General features: G+C 35.5%; 1 protein-coding gene across 1 annotated transcript in view; it reads right to left on the bottom strand.

Moving 5' to 3' along the window:
• The window catches only part of LOC140154969 (agmatinase, mitochondrial-like), a 498,181-nt gene that overhangs the window by 224,578 nt on the left and 253,389 nt on the right, over positions 1-20,214 (bottom strand). The gene's annotated exons all lie outside the window — the stretch shown is intronic.

The following is a 20,214-nucleotide window of genomic DNA, read 5'->3' as shown; positions in this document are numbered from 1 at the left end:
CCTTTAAATTTAAAGGCCCTTGAATATTGGTTGGTTTGTGCATTTATCTGGAGCATGAATTTTCCATGGACCCAAACGGTAGACCTCCCTTTATGGACCAACCAAAGTAAGCAAACAAACAAACAAACGATACCCCCATGAAAATGTCAAGTGTCACTGTGACGTATATTGTATGATAATTGGTCGGTTGTTTTTATCATGAAGAAAGGGCGATCACGATAATTACAATGTCGCCAAGTCGATTTGAACAGTCTGAAGTATCTTGAATTGGGGAATAATTATTATTCTGCAAGTCACTATATTATATATCCCAGTGTACGTCAATTAATGATATGTCACACACATGCCTTAAATGCTACATATATTTTGATAATGGTAATCTGTTTTAAAATTGTTTTGCCGTTTGCCAATTGTACATGTTGTTAGAAATGTTAAAAAAGCGAAACGTGTACATGGTGTGGTAGGGGTGTGTTTGGGGTGTGTTCAAAGCTTGACCTATAACAGCTTTGGCACTCTGTATATGTAGTCTCTGTCCAAGTCACGTTATTTTTCCGGTGCGCAAGGAATATATGAATGAAGTATTAAGTATAACCGATATAATACACATGCTGTTATATAATATGCCCGGGTGTATGTCTACTATTTCCCTTCCGGGCTAATGAGGAAAATAGTATGCCAACTATAATTGATATCGCCAGTCGCCACGGACCCAAAATTTGAACCGCTCAAGGATATACAATGACAACCGATTCCTGGATCCGGCATTTTTTGGCCCACTTATAATTAATACAGGGGTTCAACTATCGTGTGATAGGGGATCTACAGGATCGATGTTTTATTGTATACCAACTACACTACTTTATAGCATTAATGTAGTTAGCCATTGCTCGGGTTGCATGGCTTCATAGAATAAATGTAGTTTTGCCAGGACTCGAGTCGGAGTTGTATTGCTTTATAGCATTAATAATGCAGTTTTACCAGTACTCGGGTTGCATTGTTTTATAGCATTAATGTAGTTTATTAGGACTAGGGTTGCATTGCTTTATAGCATTAATGCAGTTTTACCAGTACTCGGGTTGTATTGTTTTATAGCATTAATGTAGACTATTAGGACTAGGGTCGCATTGCTTTATAGCATTAATGCAGTTTTACCAGTACTCGGGTTGCATTGCTTTATAGCATTAATGCAGTTTTACCAATACTCGGGTTGTATTGTTTTATAGCATTAATGTAGACTATTAGGACTAGGGTTGCATTGCTTTATAGCATTAATGCAGTTTTACCAGTACTCGGGTTGTATTGCTTTATAGCATTAATATAGTTTTACCAGCATCCGGGTTTTTTAGCTTTATAACACTAATGTATTTTTACCAGGACTCGGGTTGCATTGCTTTATAGCATTAATGTAATTTTAACAGGACTCGGGTTACATTACTTTAGCATTAGTGTAGTTTTACGTTACTTGAGTTACATTGCTTTATAGCATTAATGTAGTTTATTAGGACTAGGGTTGCATTGCTTTATAGCATTAATGTAGTTTATTAGGACTGAGGTTGTATTGCTTTATGTATTTTTTCCTAGACTTGAGGTGCATTGCTTTGTATTATTAATGTATTTTTACCAGGACTCGGGTTACATTGCTTTAGCATTAATGTAGTTTTACGTTACTTGAGTTGCATTGCTTTATAGCATTAATGTAGTTTTACCAGTACTCGGGTTGCATTGCTTTATAGCATTAATATAGTTTTACCAGAACCCGGATTCCTTTGCTTTATAGCACTAATGTATTTTTTTTAACAGGACTCGAGTTGCATTGCTTTAGCCATAATGTATTTTTTACCAAATTTATATCATTAATGTAGTTTTACCAGTACTCTGGTTACTTTGCTTGATATCATTAATGTATTTTTACCAGTACTGGGTTGCATTGGTTTATAGCATTAATGCAGTATCAGTACTCGGGTTGCATTGCTTTTTATATAGCCATAATTTAGTTTTACCAGTACTTGGGTTATCTCGCTTATATCATTAATGTAGTTTTGTTGTTCTATTTGTTCGGCTCAAAATCAAAAGGGAACATATCTGATAGGGAAAACTAACATTTTGTGAAAAAATTCAAATCTGTTTTTTATGGAAATGTTACAATATGGCTTTAATGTCGTAATACGACTTTTGTGTCGACATTGCTCTGTTGATAAACTTTGCTGATTCCAATGAGGTGTAAGTTGGGACATGTGTAAACATTACAAGTATAGAAAAAAGTCCAGTTTGAAAGAAATTAACAAATTTCATATTATATGATTGTACACTATGGCTTTAATGTAATTTTATCAGGAGTCGGGTTACCGGGTTACATTGTTTTATATCATTAATGTAGTTTACCAGAACTCGGGTTGCATTGCTTTGTAGCATTAATGTAGTTTACCAGGACTAGGGTTGTATTGCTTTATTGCATTATTGTAATTCTACCAGTACCCGGGTTCCTTTGTTTTATAGCACTAATGTATTTTGACCAGGACTTAAGTTGCATTGCTTTAGCCTTAATGCAGTTTTACCAAATTTATAACATTAATGTAGTTTTACCAGTACTTTGGATATTTTGCTTTACATCATTAATGTAGTTTTACCAGTACTTGGGTTGCATTGCTTTAAAGCAGTAATTTAACAAGTACTCGGGCTGCTGTGCTTTATAGAATCAATGTAGTTTTACAAGTACTCGGGTTGCATTGCTTTATATCAATAATATAGTTTTACCAGTACTCGGGTTGCATTGCTTTAAAGCATTAATGTAGTTTCACCAATACTCGTGTTGTCCTGCTTTTCAGTATTAATGTAGTTTTATCAGGAGTCGGGTTGCATTGCTTTATAACATTAATGTAGTTTTACCAGGACTCGGGCTGCTCTGCTTTATAGGATTGATATGGTTTTACCAGGACTCGGATTGCATTGCTTTATAGCACTTACGGCCAAAAAAAAAAATGTCGTGTTGCCCTCAAGTGGGAAAAATGGGAATGTTGGGGCGGTCGTCGATTTTTTTTAAACCGTCAGTATAAAAATAAATCCAAATTTTACTACTGGTGGATACTTGTTAGATAATGTATTTAAGACTAGTCGTTCAATAAGTCGTATTTTTAGCATTTCTGTAAAAATAAAAATCGTCATTCAAATTAATGTTTATAGCATTAATGTAGTTTACCAGGTCTCGGATTGTATTGTTTTATTGCATTAATGTACGAAATGTACCAGGACTCGGGTTGTCTTTTTTGATAGCATTAATGTATTCTTACCAGAACTCGGTTTGCATTGCTTTATTTAGCATTAAAGTAGTTTTACCAGGAGCCGGGTTGACTTGATTTATAGTGTTAATGTAATTTTACCAGGACTTGGGTTGCATTGCTTTATAGCAGTAATGTAGTTTTACCAGGACTCGGGTTAACTTGTTTTATAGCTTTAATGTAGTTTTATCACGACTCGGGTTACATTGTATAGTATTAAATGATGTTTTACCAGGACTCTGGTTGCATTGCTTTTTAGCATTTAATGAAGTTTTACTCGGATTCGGGTTGCATTACTTTATAGCTTTAATGTAGTTTTAACAGGACTCGGGTTACATTACTTTAGCATTAATGTAGTTTTACCAGGACTCTGGTTGCATTGCTTTATAGCATTTAATGAAGTTTTACCCGGATTCGGGTTGCTTTGCTTTGCAGCATTAATGCAGTTGTACCAGCACCCTAGTTGCATAATTTTATATTATTAATGTAGTTTTACCAGGACTCGTGTTACATTGCTTTATCATGTTTATAGCATTAATGTAGTTTACCAGGTCTCCAGTTGCATTGTTTTCGCCAGCCCATTCGGGGCTGGTACCTGTTTCAGGTTTGGGGTCAGTTTACTCAAGAGATTATATTTTAGTGGTATTGGAATGATTTTTTTTTTTTACTTTTTGTGGTTAAATTTTTTTTTAAATATTTTAATTCGATTTGTTAGGAAAAGTAAGTATGTTTTGCCGTTTCAACGAATGAAAACGAGTGAGTATTACCAAAGTTATGTTTGAATTAATATGACTTTAAAAGTTTTAGGTATAGGCCTAAAATGTAACAATAATAGTTAATATACAGCATCATATGGTCAGCAGAAGAAAAGTATGTCATTTCAGTGTCTTTGACCCGGGGTCCTTGACCACTGAACAGCGTGATATCACAGATGTGGTGATATCATGTTGATAACAGATCTAAGAATCAAAATCTTCATCATATGGACCATATTGATGTCAAAGTAATTATCTATCCTATCCTGTGTCGTTTTATGGATAAAAATGACTCAAAATGCTATTGATGAAATAGTTGCTATCATGAACATCAGTTTTGCCTTTTCAACAGGAAAAATCCGATGCAAAATAAAGTTTTTAGGGCCTAGCTATAATATGGGCATAATTTATGCATGTAGGCCTATAGTATTGAACAATGTACCCATTTGACATGCACTTATAGATAAATAAATTGTCTTACTTTATTAATTTAATAACTTCTATGTTATAAATAAAATGACACATAACGTAAGTGAAGCTACTTTCTATCTTTTTATTTGATTCATAAACTTACAGTCAAAACACACAAGAGTGAAGATTGCAGTGAGTAATCAGTCCTTTATAAATGTTCTTGCCACCATCTATCATATAGTAAACTATACATTGCGAATTAATATCAAATTATTTTAAAATAAAAAATGTACATGTAAGGTCAGTTTATATTATGTTATATGGCGAATTTAAGGAGTATTTCGTGATCCTAGCATCCTCTTTTTATGACATTTTTCAGTAGATATCCACAAAAAAGCTTATTCTAAAAATTTCAGTTGATTCCGATTTTGCCTTTACGAGTTATGCATGGTTATGTGTACACAATGTGTTGCAATTTTGTTCTGGTATACCAGAACGAAATTCAAATTTCACGATTACTTTGCTAACGAATTAATCTGCAAGAAATATTTTGTACATAAACATTATGTAGCCAGAGGTTTCCAGTGATATAAAAATCTCAACTTTTTTTGAGAAAAGTTAGGGATGATGCTGTGGATCACGAAATGCCCTTTTAACTAAAACCTGCAGTCAGTGCAGTGTAGTATTTGTGACGTGGTATATCGAAAGCAGACACTTTTGGGCAGGATCGTAAATGGAGAAATAGCCAAAAATCTACCCGGGGTGATTTTTTCACGATTTAGGTTTATGATGTTATTAATGTTTAAAATATTGTCTGATCGTTTCAGACCGGAATATAACTGGCATGTTGTATTTTTGAGACATTTTTCAAGGTAATTCCTATACTCTCAACATTGTCAATAATATTTTTAAAGGCAGCTTATCTATTATTAATATTAAAGGCCCATTCAGTGATTTGCTCATCCGGACGATCGTAAAAATCATCAAAATTTTGGTACCGTACCTTTGTTATTACATAGATGTGCTAAGTCTGCGAATGGTTCAGCCAAAAGCCGTGTAGGCCTATTTAAGACAAAATAAGACATTTTACACGAATCTGTATTTTTAGATACTGACAGTATCTAAAATTAGCTTCAAGTATTTGAATGGCGGGGCTTGAACTTCGTCAGTACTGCTGTTTTCTTCATTTTTGCCAAATTTGGCATTTCAAAAATACCAAATGACAATTTGAATGACTTAGGCCTATCCTTCTCTTTTAAGCAATTTATAAACAATTTTAATTTTTTACTCTTGCACTGGGATCACTGAATGAGTCTTTAAGAAATGTGGCGTATCATGTCAAAAACAGACATCTTTTGGACAGCTTATAAATTTGGAGGCTTTCACATAAAGAGCTATTTTGCTCCACAACGCCGTTTTCCCCAATAAAATCGGACATTCCTAAGCGAAGAAATTGAGTTCGTAAGTTATGGTATTAAAAAATTGGAAATTGAAATATCGTGGGTAAAAAGCTGAAAAGACAAATAAAACCAGAACAGAACAATTTAGAGAACAATAATGAATTAATAATAATGAACAATAATGAATTAAAGAGTTGACAGGAGATTAGGAGTTAATGTTTTCTGCAGTTTCAGTGTACATCTTCTCACCGTTGATGGTTTGGTGGACTGTCATGTAACATGGATGTAGTAAGCCGTGATCCTAAAAATGCCTTTCACATTGACCAAAACTAATTACAAGACATCTTCTACATTGAGGCTGGCTTTCCCTTTTAAAGGCAATTTTTATATAGCATTAATGTACAAAATGTACCAGTACTCGGGGTGTCTTTCTTGATAGCATTAATGTATTCTTACCAGGACTCGGGTTACATTGTTTATATCATTAATATATTCTTACCAGGACCCGGTTTGCATTGCTTTATGTAGTTTTACCAGGACTCAGGTTGACTTGCTTTGTAATATTAATGTAATTTTACCAGGACTCAGGTTGCATTGATTTATAGCATTAATGTAGTTTTACCAGGACTCAGGTTGACTTGCTTTATAGCATTAATGTAGTTTTAGCAGGACTCGGGTTACATTGTATATCATTAATGTAGACTATTAGGACTAGGGTTGCATTGCTTTATAGCATTAATGTAGTTTTACCAGGACTCGGGTTGACTTGCTTTATAGCATGAATGTAATTTTAGCAGGACAAGGGTTACTTGCTTTGTTTTATAGCATTAGTGCAGTTGTTCCAGGACTCAGGTTGCTTTGCATTGTAGCATTGTACCAGCACTCTAGTCGCGTTACATTGCTTTATCATATTTATATATAAACATGATAAAGCAATGTAACGCGACTGTAGTTTAATCTCAGGTTTCTGGTTACATTGGTATTCGTGGTTCCGACATTGGTATTCGTGGTTCCGACACATTTTTTTTTATTCATTCATTCATTCATTCATTCATTCATTCATTCATTCATTCATCTTTATTTCATTCAAATATAAAATATAACAGCACAACAATTAAACACATACATTGAATGAGGACTTTCTCGGAAGGCCGGATGGCCTGTATTAAGAACCCCCTGTCCTAATCTAAAAAAAGTTTCAAAATAACAACAACAAAATATACCGCAAAATGTCAATACACAACCCACCCCCCTCATTTACCCTAACAAAAACACCCAAAAAGCCTGATTTGTGATCAAGAATATGCAAGAAATTACCGTGATAAATTCAATACTACATTAATATTACAGATAATAATAGTCCGATACACAATTAAATTACTTTAAGTCATACAAGGAAAATTAGATAAAACACTAAATGTAATTATGAATAATATTATCTTTTACTTTGCTTTTGAAATGCTTGATCGTCTTTATGTTCTTTATATGTTTCTCAAGTGAATTCCACTTAATTGGGCCCGCTGTTCTTAAGGTTGTATGAGCGAAATTCGTTTTAGATTTAGAAACCTGGTAATCTTCATTGTTTCTCGTGTTGTACTTGTGTAGAGTAGACTGCCTTACAAAATACTTTTGAAATGCTTCTGGAAATTGATTGGTAAAATGTTTATACATAAAAAAGTACTGAGTTCAAGATCATAGGTATCGTAAATATTAAGTACTTTATAGTTCTGAAAGAGAGGAGCTGAATGACTTAGGTAATGACTATTTGATACAATTCAAAGTGCCCTTTTTTGCAGCTTGAAAAGTTTATCTAAGTATGTTTTACAAGTGCTGCCCCTTGCTATAATACCGTAATTAACATAAGGAAGTATCAGTGTAAAATATAATGAATAAAGAATATGCTCAGGTATATACGAAATGTTTAATTTTGTTAATGATTCCTATACCCTTAGACATGTTTTTTGCAATGTTATCGATATGATTTTTCCATGTCAGGTTCTCGTCAATTGTTACTCCAAGAAATTTTGTATTTTTAACTCTTTCCAAATTTGTTTTATTGCATTAATGAACAAAATGTACCAGGACTCAGGTTGTCTTTCTTGATAGCATTAATGTATTCTTACCAGGACTCGGGTTACATTGTTTATAGCATGAATGTAGTTTTACCAGGATTCAGGTTGACTTGCTTTATAGTATTAATGTAGTTTTACCGGGACCAGGGTTACTTTGCTTTATTGCATTAATGCAGTTATACCAGGACTCTGATTGCATTGGTTTATAGCACTAATGTAATTTTACCAGGACTCGGGTTGCATTGCTTTATAGCGGTAATGTAGTGTTACCAGGACTCTGGTTAATTTGCTTTATAGCATTAATGTAGTTTTACCACGACTAGAGTTACATTCTTTATAGCGTTGATGCAGTTGCAACAGGACTCGGGTTACATTGTTTTATAGCATAAATGTAGTTTTACCAGGACTCTGATTGCATTGCTTTATAGCATTAATGTATTTTTACCAGGACTCTGATTAGCACTAATGTAGTTTTACCAGGACTGGGATCGTCTTGCTTTATATTATATATTAGTGTTGTTTTCCCAGTTATATCCGGACTCAGGTTGCATTGATTTAGATCATTAATGTAGTTTTACCAGGACTCTGATTGCATTGGTTTATAGCACTAATGTAATTTTACCAGGACTCGGGTTGCATTGCTTTATAGCGTTAATGTAGTGTTACCAGGACTAGAGTTACTTTCTTTATAGCATTGATGCAGTTGCACCAGGACACGGGTTACATTGTTTTATATCATAAATGTAGTTTTACCAGGACTCTGATTAGCACTAATGTAGTTTTACCAGGACTGAGTCGTCTTGCTTTATATTATTAGTGTTGTTTTTCCAGTTGTATCTGGACTCGAGGTTGCATTGATTTATAGATCATTAATGTAGTTTTACCAGGATTCGGTTACATTGCTATCTTGAGTGTAGTTTCACCAGCCAGGACTCAGGTTAACTTCCTTTATAGCATTAATGTAGTTTTACCATGACTAGAGTTACTTTGCTTTATAGCATTGATGCAGTTGCTCCAGGACTCGGGTTACATTGTTTTATAGCATAAATGTAGTTTTATCAGGACTCGGGTTGCTTTGCTTTGTAGCGTTAATAAAGTTGTACCAGCACTTTGGTTGCATAGTTTTATATTTATAATGCAATTTTACCAGGACTCGTATTACATTGCTTTATCATGTTTATAGCACGTAGTTTACCAGGTCTCGGATTGTATTGTTTTATTGCATTAATGTACGAAATGTACCAGGACTCGGGTTGTCTTTTTTGATAGCATTAATATATTCTTACCAGGACTCGGTTTACATTGCTTTATTTAGCATTAAAGTAGTTTTACCAGGAGCCGGGTTGACTTGATTTATAGTGTTAAAGTAATTTTACCAGGACTCGGGTTGCATTACTTTATAGCAGTAATGTAGTTTTACAAGGACTCGGGTTGTCTTGCTTTATCATATGTTTATAGGATGAATGTAGTTTTACCCGGTCTCGGGTAAGGGTTCCTTTGCTTTGTAGCATTAATGCAGTTGTAACAGTATTCGGGTTACATTGCTTTTAATGTAATTTTACCAGGACACGGGTAGCATTGCTTTATACACTGCAAAAAAGTTGGTCAAATCTTTCTACCTATTTGGTTGGGCAAACTCTTTTACTTATTTGTTGGTCACGGCTTGCCCAATAATAGTTAAATCTAAATTCTTATTGGGCAACCTCTCATTTTGACCATTTATTCATCTTTATTTTACTACGAGAGGAGTAAAGTTGGTTAAGTTTTTGGCCACGTAATTTATATACGACTGTTGTGCAAAATAAATCACATCAGTTGGGCAACTTTGTAGTAAATTGCGTGAATTACAAGTTGTTGGGCAAAAAGATGTAAAATGTTGAGCAAAGTTTTCGATCATGCGCACTGTTGTCTTTTCATTGAACAACAGTTGGTCAACATTCGCGCGGTTCGGTTCTGGAAAGCACATTTTCGATCTTATCGTAAAATGGCGGATGACATGGGTGCTGGCAGAGTGGGGGCTGGCACAGCTAATTGACACCTTTAAAGGTGAGTTTTCTTTAAATTAATTATAAATACATACATTATTACACGGTGTTACTTGCCTCATTTCATTCTGACCACTGTGTATGAAAAAATACTGAGAAATTTAGTGAAGTTGTTTTACGACATGTAGGCCTACGAGTCAGACACTCGTGATATGCACGCATAGCCATGCATGCATGATTGCAGTCTGTACTGTATCGATGGCGGAAAGCTTCAAAATACGCCTAAGAATACGCCTAAGAATACGCCTAACCTTAGACGTCTAAGATGCAATCTTAGACGTCTAAGATGCATTCTTAGGCGTCTAAGAAATTCGCGGTAGACTTAAATCAACGAATCACAGGACTAGAAATCCCAAACAACCAATCATCTTAGGCGTATTCAATTATTGACCAATGAAATCTTAGACGCCTAAGATTTTACACGCCTAAGAATTCTTACACGTCTAAGATTGACCATTTGACCGTGACTAGTGGTGGACGGTATCGCAAATTCGATCAAAACGTACAAAGGACGCTGTGCGTTAGAGAATATTTCGAACAATGGCTGGGTGGTGTGTTTTTAATAAACTCATTTTCTCTCCTTAGCCACCCGGGTCAATCCCAAAGAGAAAGGGGTGATGGGGTGGGAGGGGGATAGGGTACATGTTCTCCCACCTTTCGGCACAATGGCCCATTGTTTTGTTCTTTTCAGCCACTTTTTGACAAAATTCAGGCGGAACAATGTATTTTACATAATAGGCTTTTTTTTCATTTGAACATAATCTAGCAGTTGATGTTGTTGTTGCAAACTGATAAAACTTAAATTTGTTTTAAATATTTTGTTTTTCTGATGACTTGCAGTTAATGTAAGATTTTTATTTGTGTGGCTATAGTGTAAATGATGATGATGATAATGATGATGATGATGATGGTGTTGTTGTTGTTGTTGTTGTTGTTGTTGTTGTTGTTGTTGTTGTTGATGATGATGATGATGATGATGATGATGATGATGATGATGATGATGATGATGATGATGATGATGATGATGGATAATACAAATGATGTCAGATGATTATTAGAGTCGTGGTGGTGATGATGATGGCAGTGATGAGGATTAAATTTAGTATGAAATTTTCACCTCCCCCGCACCCACCCAGTCAATGTTGTTTTGATACTGAGATAGGAACGGACTATTGTCTGTCCAAATAACTTAGACACCCGGTTTTTAGGATATATTTCGAAAAGTTTTCACTTTGGCAAAAAGTCATGAAAGAAAAGTTGCTAAACACGGTCAGACCTAACAGAAATTATTAGTAAAGCGATGAAAAAATATTCTTCCTTGTCTACTTTTATTCAATTTTGACCGATTTACAGCAAGATATCTGGGTCCAGCCGAATATTCCTAATGACTTGAAACTTTTGATGGGATAATCTATTTAGAGGAAGGGGTGTTTGAACATTGTAGTCATGCATATTGATCAGTGATGACACCCTTTTTCTTTGATCCTTTTACTAATTCACAATAATGGCGGTCTACTCAAATGCATTCAACAAAAGCATGTTTGCAATCACCGCGAGAGGTCGTCTCACACGCATAACAAATACACTACGATCAAATAGGTTGATGACAATATTTGATTGAATGGACTGTGGATTTTGGTGAAGGACACCGGTTCAAATCCTTTGTTTGGAGCCAATCAACAATTTCATGCACAACCTCTATAACTCAAAAGAGTTGGAATGTATTGTGAATTATACTCCTCACCAATAACATCAGAACATTCATAGGGCATACAATTTGTATTTTCTTGGAAGCCAAGCCAAAAGCATGCACAGAACAAGATTCAAATACCGCGCCGAATTGGTTGAGGGACAACTGGGATCACTGCGTTAATACACTAAGAATAAATATACCAATAAGAAACACTGTCTGCATTTTATGAACTGAATTATATTTTTCATTTTTATAAAATGTTTTTGGTGAGGAGTATAATTAATTTACTATTCATCCAAAAATCACAATACCTACAAATCTGTATAATAAGACCTTCCAAAATAATGGTACCCAACTTCTACCGGATTATTTTTAAAGTGTTGAGAAAAACCTTCCAATTTCAATAGAATTTCTGGTAAACTCTCACTCAATGCTTTGGAAACACAAAAATCCCGTTAGGTCTCAGCGAATGTTAACACTTTTCTTTCATGACTTTCCTTGAAAGTGGATATTTTTTCAAATAAGTAACAAAAACTGGGTGTCTAAGTTAATTGGACAGACAATAGTATTGGCTCCAACATTGATTAGGGGGAGGGGGTTGCAAGCAATATGAAACATTGATGATGTTTGCCACTCATGTTACTTGTGATGTTTAAACAAAGAGCACGTGTCGATGGTGTCAACTGTCAACCTGCTCACTTTTCATGTATGTTTTTTCTTAACACGTATGCTATGACTGAGCCAAAATACACAGTTAAGAGACCTCGATACCTCCATTCAACAAGAAAGTTAACCTGCCGGTGTAGGATATGATACGTTTATATCCAATACGTTCAGAGGTCAGGTTATTATTGCACACACATTATAAGGTCAACCAACTATGTCTTTATAATTCGAACAGCGTGTGACATATTTTCGCCAACTTCGGGCCCCCAGGCCAAGGCCAAATCGTGTTTTATAATTGAAGAGATCAGATATGCATAATTTCAGTCTGCAAAGTGCAAGAAGACAAGAGGTCAAATTTTCTATGTTAAAAATAGAATCATGGAGGTATATAAATATATGCTAGGCATGTTTGTTCCTCTTTGTTGTTTGTGTAGTAATTTTTATCATCATCATCATCATCATCATCATCATCATCATCATCATCATCATCATATCATCATCGTCGTCGTCGTCGTCGCCGTCATCATGCTCATCAACATTAATACCTGACTACTACTAGCCACACCAAAACAGCACACCAAACCAACGAAAATAAAATCAAACCAATTAATCAATTTTGCTGCAAGTCCTCAGAGAAAATCACATTGGTGATACCGTCCATCACTAAAATATCAATCTTAGACGTGTAAGAATTCTTAGGCGTGTAAAATCTTAGGCGTCTAAGATTTCATTGGTCAATAATTGAATACGCCTAAGATGATTGGTTGTTTGGGATTTCTGGTCCTGTGATTCGTTGATTTAAGTCTACCGCGAATTTCTTAGACGCCTAAGATTGCATCTTAGACGCCTAAGAATGCATCTTAGACGTCTAAGATTGCATCTTAGACGTCTAAGGTTAGGCGTATTCTTAGGCGTATTCTTAGGCGTGTTTTGAAGGTTTCCGCCATCCATAGTACTGAGCAGTTAATAAGCTTACGTATCAGTTTTTTCACCCAGGCTTCAGCCTGGTGATATTACATTCAGTTTAGACCTTGTCCTTTGAACCCAAATTGGCTACTTTGAAACGAAGTAGCCAAATGCATTTGCTTCGTCCTCATTAAAATTATTTTACAGGATAATGCAGAGTATCTAATGGATCTGCAGGCTACTAAAAAACTAACCTCACTCCCCATGACAAAATTCATAAAACTATATTCAGTAGTGCTTGACTTTACCCAGGGAATGGATGGAATATTAACCTCATTCAAGTCCCCATGACAATTATTCGTACAGCTGTTCTGTAGCCTATGAAGTTATTTTTTGACATATAGGGATGATGTTGCAATATGAAAGTTGACCGGTGAATGACCATGGCCACTAATTCATGAACTTGGCTAGCTGGCTGGCTAGTCTGAGGTCACACTTCTTAAACATCTATGATTTGAATTGCATTGTTGTTCTCATCACAGACTGAATTAGAAGGAACCATTAAACTACTACTATTAAAGTCTGCTATTATAATCGGACACTAAATTAATTGTAAAAATCCTCCTGCTCCCATCATGCAAGTTATTCCACTTAGACTGTTTGATATAGGCCTACTTTTATCAAAATAATTAAGCATTGATTAAGCATTTGCCAGTGAAACATTCTCACTCACAAAAATCACAGATACTCAACATGAGAATCTGTGCAATGTTTGACAGAGAAGGTCACTAAATCTGGCCGTCTCAAGTTCATAATTAGTTTTGATTGATCTTCATGTACCAAATCATTTACTTTAAATTGATATCCTAGCTGTGACCTCTGAGCCAAATGTTCTATAGCATAGTAACACCACATGCATTCATATACATTTATATACAAACATATTGGCATAATGGGGATTGATGTTCTCTGACTGCAGTCAGAGGGCTACATGTAGGACCAGTATGGCTAGTAGTAGCATACAGGTAGTTCATATACTTATTCAGCAATCATAGCTCAGTTGTGGAGTACTAGTTCTTTGGTTGAATCACCACCTTCTTGACTGATCAGAAGACCTGTGTTTTATATAGGCTTACTGCATACACTGCCTACCTCTTTGCAGCTATGTGGAGCCAAGGTGGGGCAGTCCGGGGGGTTGTGCAGTCATGTGACCTCCGTACGGCCTGGGTACTCCCTTTTAAAGGGATTTTTATTTATTAATCAATCAAGTATTTGAAAATAACTTCACTAAATTTCTCAGTATTTTTTCATACACAGTGGTCAGAATGAAATGAGGCAAGTAACACCGTGTAATATTGTATGTATTTATAATTAATTTAGAGAAAACTGACCTCACAATTGAAAAATATTTGCCCAACTAATTTGGCAAATATTTTGCTTAATAATTAAGCAAAAAATAAACCAACATATGAACCAATAATGTGTAAAATGCCCAACAGTTTGATCAAATTTTGTCCAACAATTGGTACAATCAACTATTTGCCCAACAGTTTTATTAAATATTGCCCAACAATTAGTGAAAAATATTTACCCAACTATGTTGGTCAAATATTTTGCTTAACAGTTATGCAAAAATAAACCAACATATGAACCAATACCGTGTAAAAATGCCCAACAGTTTCTTCAAATTTTGAACAATAATTGGTCAAACAAATTGCTCAACTGTGTTGGGTAAATACTTTGCCCAATATTTGAGCAAGTTTTTGTAAACCAACTGTTGGTCATAATTTTTGTACAACTCTTGTTGGTCAAATTTTGACCAACTGTTTCATGTGTTGTATATAGACCAAACTGTTGGTCATTTTTTTGACCAACATTATTTGCAGTGTAGCATAATGTAGTTTTACAATGACTCTATAGTTACATCACTTTATATTATTAAAGGAAGGTGACCTGATATATTTGGAAAATCGAATTCTTTAAAACTTACCTATAACATAAAATGTTGTCCCTTTCAAAAGAACACATCAATGTTCCTTGTAAATGTGACTAATTCCTTATGGAATTACTGACATTTTATACAGCGTGATTTTGGTAGTCTACAGTGTTTTTACTAACAATAATCATCATGATCATGTATTAAATTGGTATCAAATCAGAGATCCTGTTTTTCTCATTAACATACTGAAATTAGGTGTTCCAAATTGCCGAAGATATGATCGAAAAAATGTTGAATTAGTCTTAAATGCGGTATACCACATTTGAGACTAATTCGACAGTTAAATTTCAAATTATGTTGTTCAAGTCCAAAGATTTACTCACGTTTTAGACGTTTCATCTTCCGTGCGGAAGATTTCATCAGTAATGCGCCGATACAGCAGCTGCACCACCTCTGGTCCTCCTACTCTCATCCCCAGGGTGTGTAGTTGTTTGCAGTAGCTGATCGTATACATGACTCAAAGAATAAGTTCTGGCGCATATCGGCGTATTACTGATGAAATCTTCCGCACGGAAGATGAAACGTCTAAAACGTGAGTAAATCTTTGGACTTGAACAACATAATCTGATATTTAATTTAATTATATCAGTCCTGATGAACTTATTCAAAGAAAAAAAAATAATTCGACGGTTTTTTTGAGGATTCTCCGGAAATATACCGATTTGGAACGCCCAATTTCAATATGTTAATGAGAAAAATATGAGCTTTCACCTGACATCAAAATCTGCATTTTGATGGGGTAAAGTGGGGGGATGAGGTTGTCAATCAGGTTACCCACCTTTAATGTAGTTTTACCAGGATTCGGATTGTCTTGCTTTATCATGCTTATAGCATTAATGTGGTTTAACCAGTATACTCGTGTTATTGCTCTATAGCATTAATGTAATTTTATACAAATTGTACCAGGACTCGGGTTGTCTTTCTTGAGAGCATTGATGTATTCTTACCAGGACTCGGGTTACATTGCTTTATAGCATGAATGTAGTTTTACCAGGACTAGGTTTGCATTGCTTTATAGCATTAATGTATTCTTACCTGGACTCGGTTTGCATTGTTTTATAGCATTAATGTATTCTTACAAGGACTCGGTTTGTATTGCTTTATAGTATTAACGTTGTTTTACCAGGACTCGGGTTGCAATGCTTCATAGCATTCATGTAGTTTTACCAGGACTCGGGTTGCTTTGCATTGTAGCATTAATACAGTTGCACCAGCACTCTGGTTGCATAGTTTTATATTATTAATGCAGTTTTACCAGGATTCGTGTTACGTTGCTTTATCATTATAGCATTAATGTAGTTTACCAGGTCTCGGGTTGCATTGTTTTATTGCATTAATGTACAAAATGTACCAGGACTCGGGTTGTCTTTCTTGATAGCATTAATGTATTCTTACCAGGACTCGGGTTACATTGTTTATAGCATGAATGTAGTTTTACCAGGATTCGGGTTGACTTGCTTTATAGAATTAATGCAGTTGTACCAGGACTCAGGTTACATTGTTTTATATCATTAATGTAGTTTTACCAGGTCTCGGGTTGCATTGCTATATGGCATTAATATAGTTTTACCAGTACTCGAATGGCATGCTTTAAAGCATTTATATAGTCTTACCAGGACTCGGGTTGTCTTGCTTTATCATGTTTATAGCATTAATGTAGATTTACCAGTATTCTGGTTACATTGCTTTTAATGTAATTTTACCAGGACACGGGTAGCATTGCTTCATAGCATAATGTAGTTTTACAAGGACTCTGTTATACGACTCGGGTTGTCTTTTACCAAGCTTTAAAGCATTAATGCATTAATGTAGTCTTACCAGGACTCGGGTTGTCTTGCTTTATCATATGTTTATAGGATGAATATAGTTTTACCAGGACCCGGTTTGACATGCTTGATAGCATTGATGTAATTTTACCAGGACTCGGGTTGCATTGTTTATAGCATTCATGTAGTTTTACCAGGACTCGGGTTGCATTGTTTATAGCATTCGTGTAGTTTTACCAGGACTCGTGTTGCATTGCTTGATAGCATTAATGTAGTTTTACCAGGACTCGTGTTGCATTGCTTGATAGCAGTAATGTAGTTTTACCAGGACTCGGGTTGTCTTGCTTTATCATATGTTTATAGGATGAATGTAGTTTTACCCGATCTCGTGTAAGGGTTCCTTTGCTTTGTAGCATTAAGGATACGATACATGATTTACCGACAAGTGACTCATTTCGGAATGCGATCATGAATTTTGAAGAAAAAAAAGTTTCCACAGGCTTCGTTGGGACTCGAACCAGCGATTCTAAACTTCCTTCGATTACGCGTCTAGCGCTTTACCGCTGGCAGTTGAGCGGATGAGTGTAATGAGAAAAGATAAATCTCATAATGCCATCTTTAGCCTTTGGTTTACTAAAAAAAGACGCGTTTTGTAAAGATAGATTAGCCGTTTTATGCATAAATAGCACGAACGTTTGGGAAAGGTTTCAAACAAATAATAAAGACACTGATGTGATGATGAAATTGCGTAAGTCGGGAATTATCTGCGTCACAATGTTTTGTTTTGGTTTTAGGAATTTGACCTTAAAATTTACGACTTCACGACATTATCATTCGAAATCAACAAAAGATATTTCAACACTATATGTCCTCATTCTTTCTCTAGAATGTTTTGTACATGTATGTGAAATAGCTTCAACAATGGTTCGCTGCATAATGGTAAAAATAGCCTTGACCTAAAAAAGGGCGAGAGGTACCATATTTACGGGTTCAGGCTAAATTTAAAATTGATATAAAACGTTTGTTTTTTGATCGATTACAAAAATTAATTTTTGTCGTATAAAGAAATTGTATCTGGCGTGAATTACACAACAGTTTTTATTCCTAGGGCTCTTTGACTTCTTCAAATAATTTTTTAATGATAATGCGAAGTGTTAAGAGTTACTAATAAAAGGAAAAATATCATCAATGCTAAATATAACATCCATGGGTCTTCACTACGCATCGTCGATGAAGCAAAGTATCTTGGAGTCACGATTCAGAGTAACCTCAATTGGAAACCACATGTAAATAACATCACCAAGAAGTCAAATAGCACCCTGGGCTTTCTACGCAGAAACCTACGGAAATTCCCACCCAAAGTAAAGGAACAGGCTTACAAGACGTATGTTCGACCAACGCTTGAGTTCGCCTCCTCCGTATGGGATCCTCACACCAAGGACATGGTTTCTCAATTAGACATGGTGCAAAGACGTGCTGCTAGATTCGTTGAGTCCGACTACCATCCTAGACATAGTGTGACCCAGATGCTTGAAAATCTCCAATGGCAGTCATTAAACGAACGCCGAGCACATAACAAAGTCACCATGTTATACCGGATTGTTCATGGCCTAGTCGCCATTCCAAGTGGTCCACCCTACTTCATTCCAGCTACAAACACAACCAGAGGCCACCACCTGCAATTTAGACAACAACACTGCAGGATCCAGTCCTACCAGTTCTCATTCTTCCCGAGCGTCATTTGCCTGTGGAACACACTACCAGCTTCAGTCGTATCTGCCCCGTCTTTGGAGACTTTCCGAAGCCGGCTGAGTCCACTGTCGCTTCGTTAGACTGGAAGAGGACTTTTTTACTCGCACATCAGCACCACTTCACCTGCACTCAGCGAATCCGTGTTTCCGCTCGCACCCTTTACACCGCACACAGTACGACTATACTCGGGAGTGAAAACTTCTAAGAGGACTGTACTTATTGGAAGAAGAAGAAGAATCCCCTGGCCCTCTATAATTACGCACAAGAGACCGATTAATGCAGTTGTACCAGTATTCGGGTTACATTGCTTTTAATGTAATTTTACCAGGACACGGGTAGCATTGATTTATAGCATAATGTAGTTTTACAATGACTCTATAGTTACATTACTTTATAATATTAATGTAGTTTTACCAAGACTCGGGTTACATTGCTTTATAGCATTCATATAGTTTTACTAGGACTCGTGTTGTCTTGCTTTATCATGTTTATAGCATTAATGAAGTTTTACCAGGTCTCGAATTGCATTGCTTTATGGGATTATTATATTTTAACCAGTACTCGGGTGGCATGCTTTAAAGCATTTATGTGGTCTTACCAGGACTCGGGTCGTCTTGCTTTATCATATGTTTATAGGATTAATGTAGTTGTACCAGTATTCGGGTTACATTGCTTTTAATGTAATTTTACCAGGACACTGGTAGCATTGCTTTATAGCATAATTTAGTTTCACAAGGACTCTATAGTTACATTACTTTATATTATTAATGTAGTTTTAACAGGACTAATCAGATTATCTTGCGTTATCATGTTTATAGCATTAATGTAGTTTTACAAGGTCTCGGGTTGTAATGCTTTATAGCATTAATGTAGTTGTTCCAGGACTCGGGTTGCTTTGCATTGTAGCATTAATACAGTTGTACCAGCATTCTAGTTGCATAATTTTATATTATTAATGCAGTTTTACCAGGACTCGGGTTACATTGCTTTATTATGTTTATAGCATTAATGTAGTTTACCAGGTGTCGGGTTGCATTGCTTTATAGCATTAATGTACAAAATGTATCAGGACTCGGGTTGTCTTTCTTGATAGCATTAATGTATTCTTACCAGGACTCGGGTTACATTATTTATAGCATTAATGTAGTTTTACCAGGATTCGGGTTGACTTGCTTTATAGTATTAATGCAATTGTACCAGGACTCAGGTTACATTGTTTTATATCATTAATGTAGTTTTACCAGGTCTCGGGTTGCATTGCTTTATGGCATTAATATAGTTTTACCAGTACTGGGTGGCATGCTTTATGGCATTAATGTAGGTCTTACCAGGACTCGGGTTGTCTTGTTTTATCATATGTTTATAGGATGAATGTAGTTTTATGATTATTTTTGGAAACATATTTCAATACGTAATAAAAACCGGGTCTCTAAGTTAATTGGACAGACAGTAGTGTTTGCCCAAATGACCCAAA

This window comes from Amphiura filiformis, chromosome 6, assembly GCF_039555335.1.
Source record: "Amphiura filiformis chromosome 6, Afil_fr2py, whole genome shotgun sequence".
Classification (NCBI taxonomy): domain Eukaryota; kingdom Metazoa; phylum Echinodermata; class Ophiuroidea; order Amphilepidida; family Amphiuridae; genus Amphiura; species Amphiura filiformis.
The sequence above is the reverse complement of the archived record's forward strand: the minus strand, read 5'-3'. Positions and strand labels throughout refer to the sequence as shown.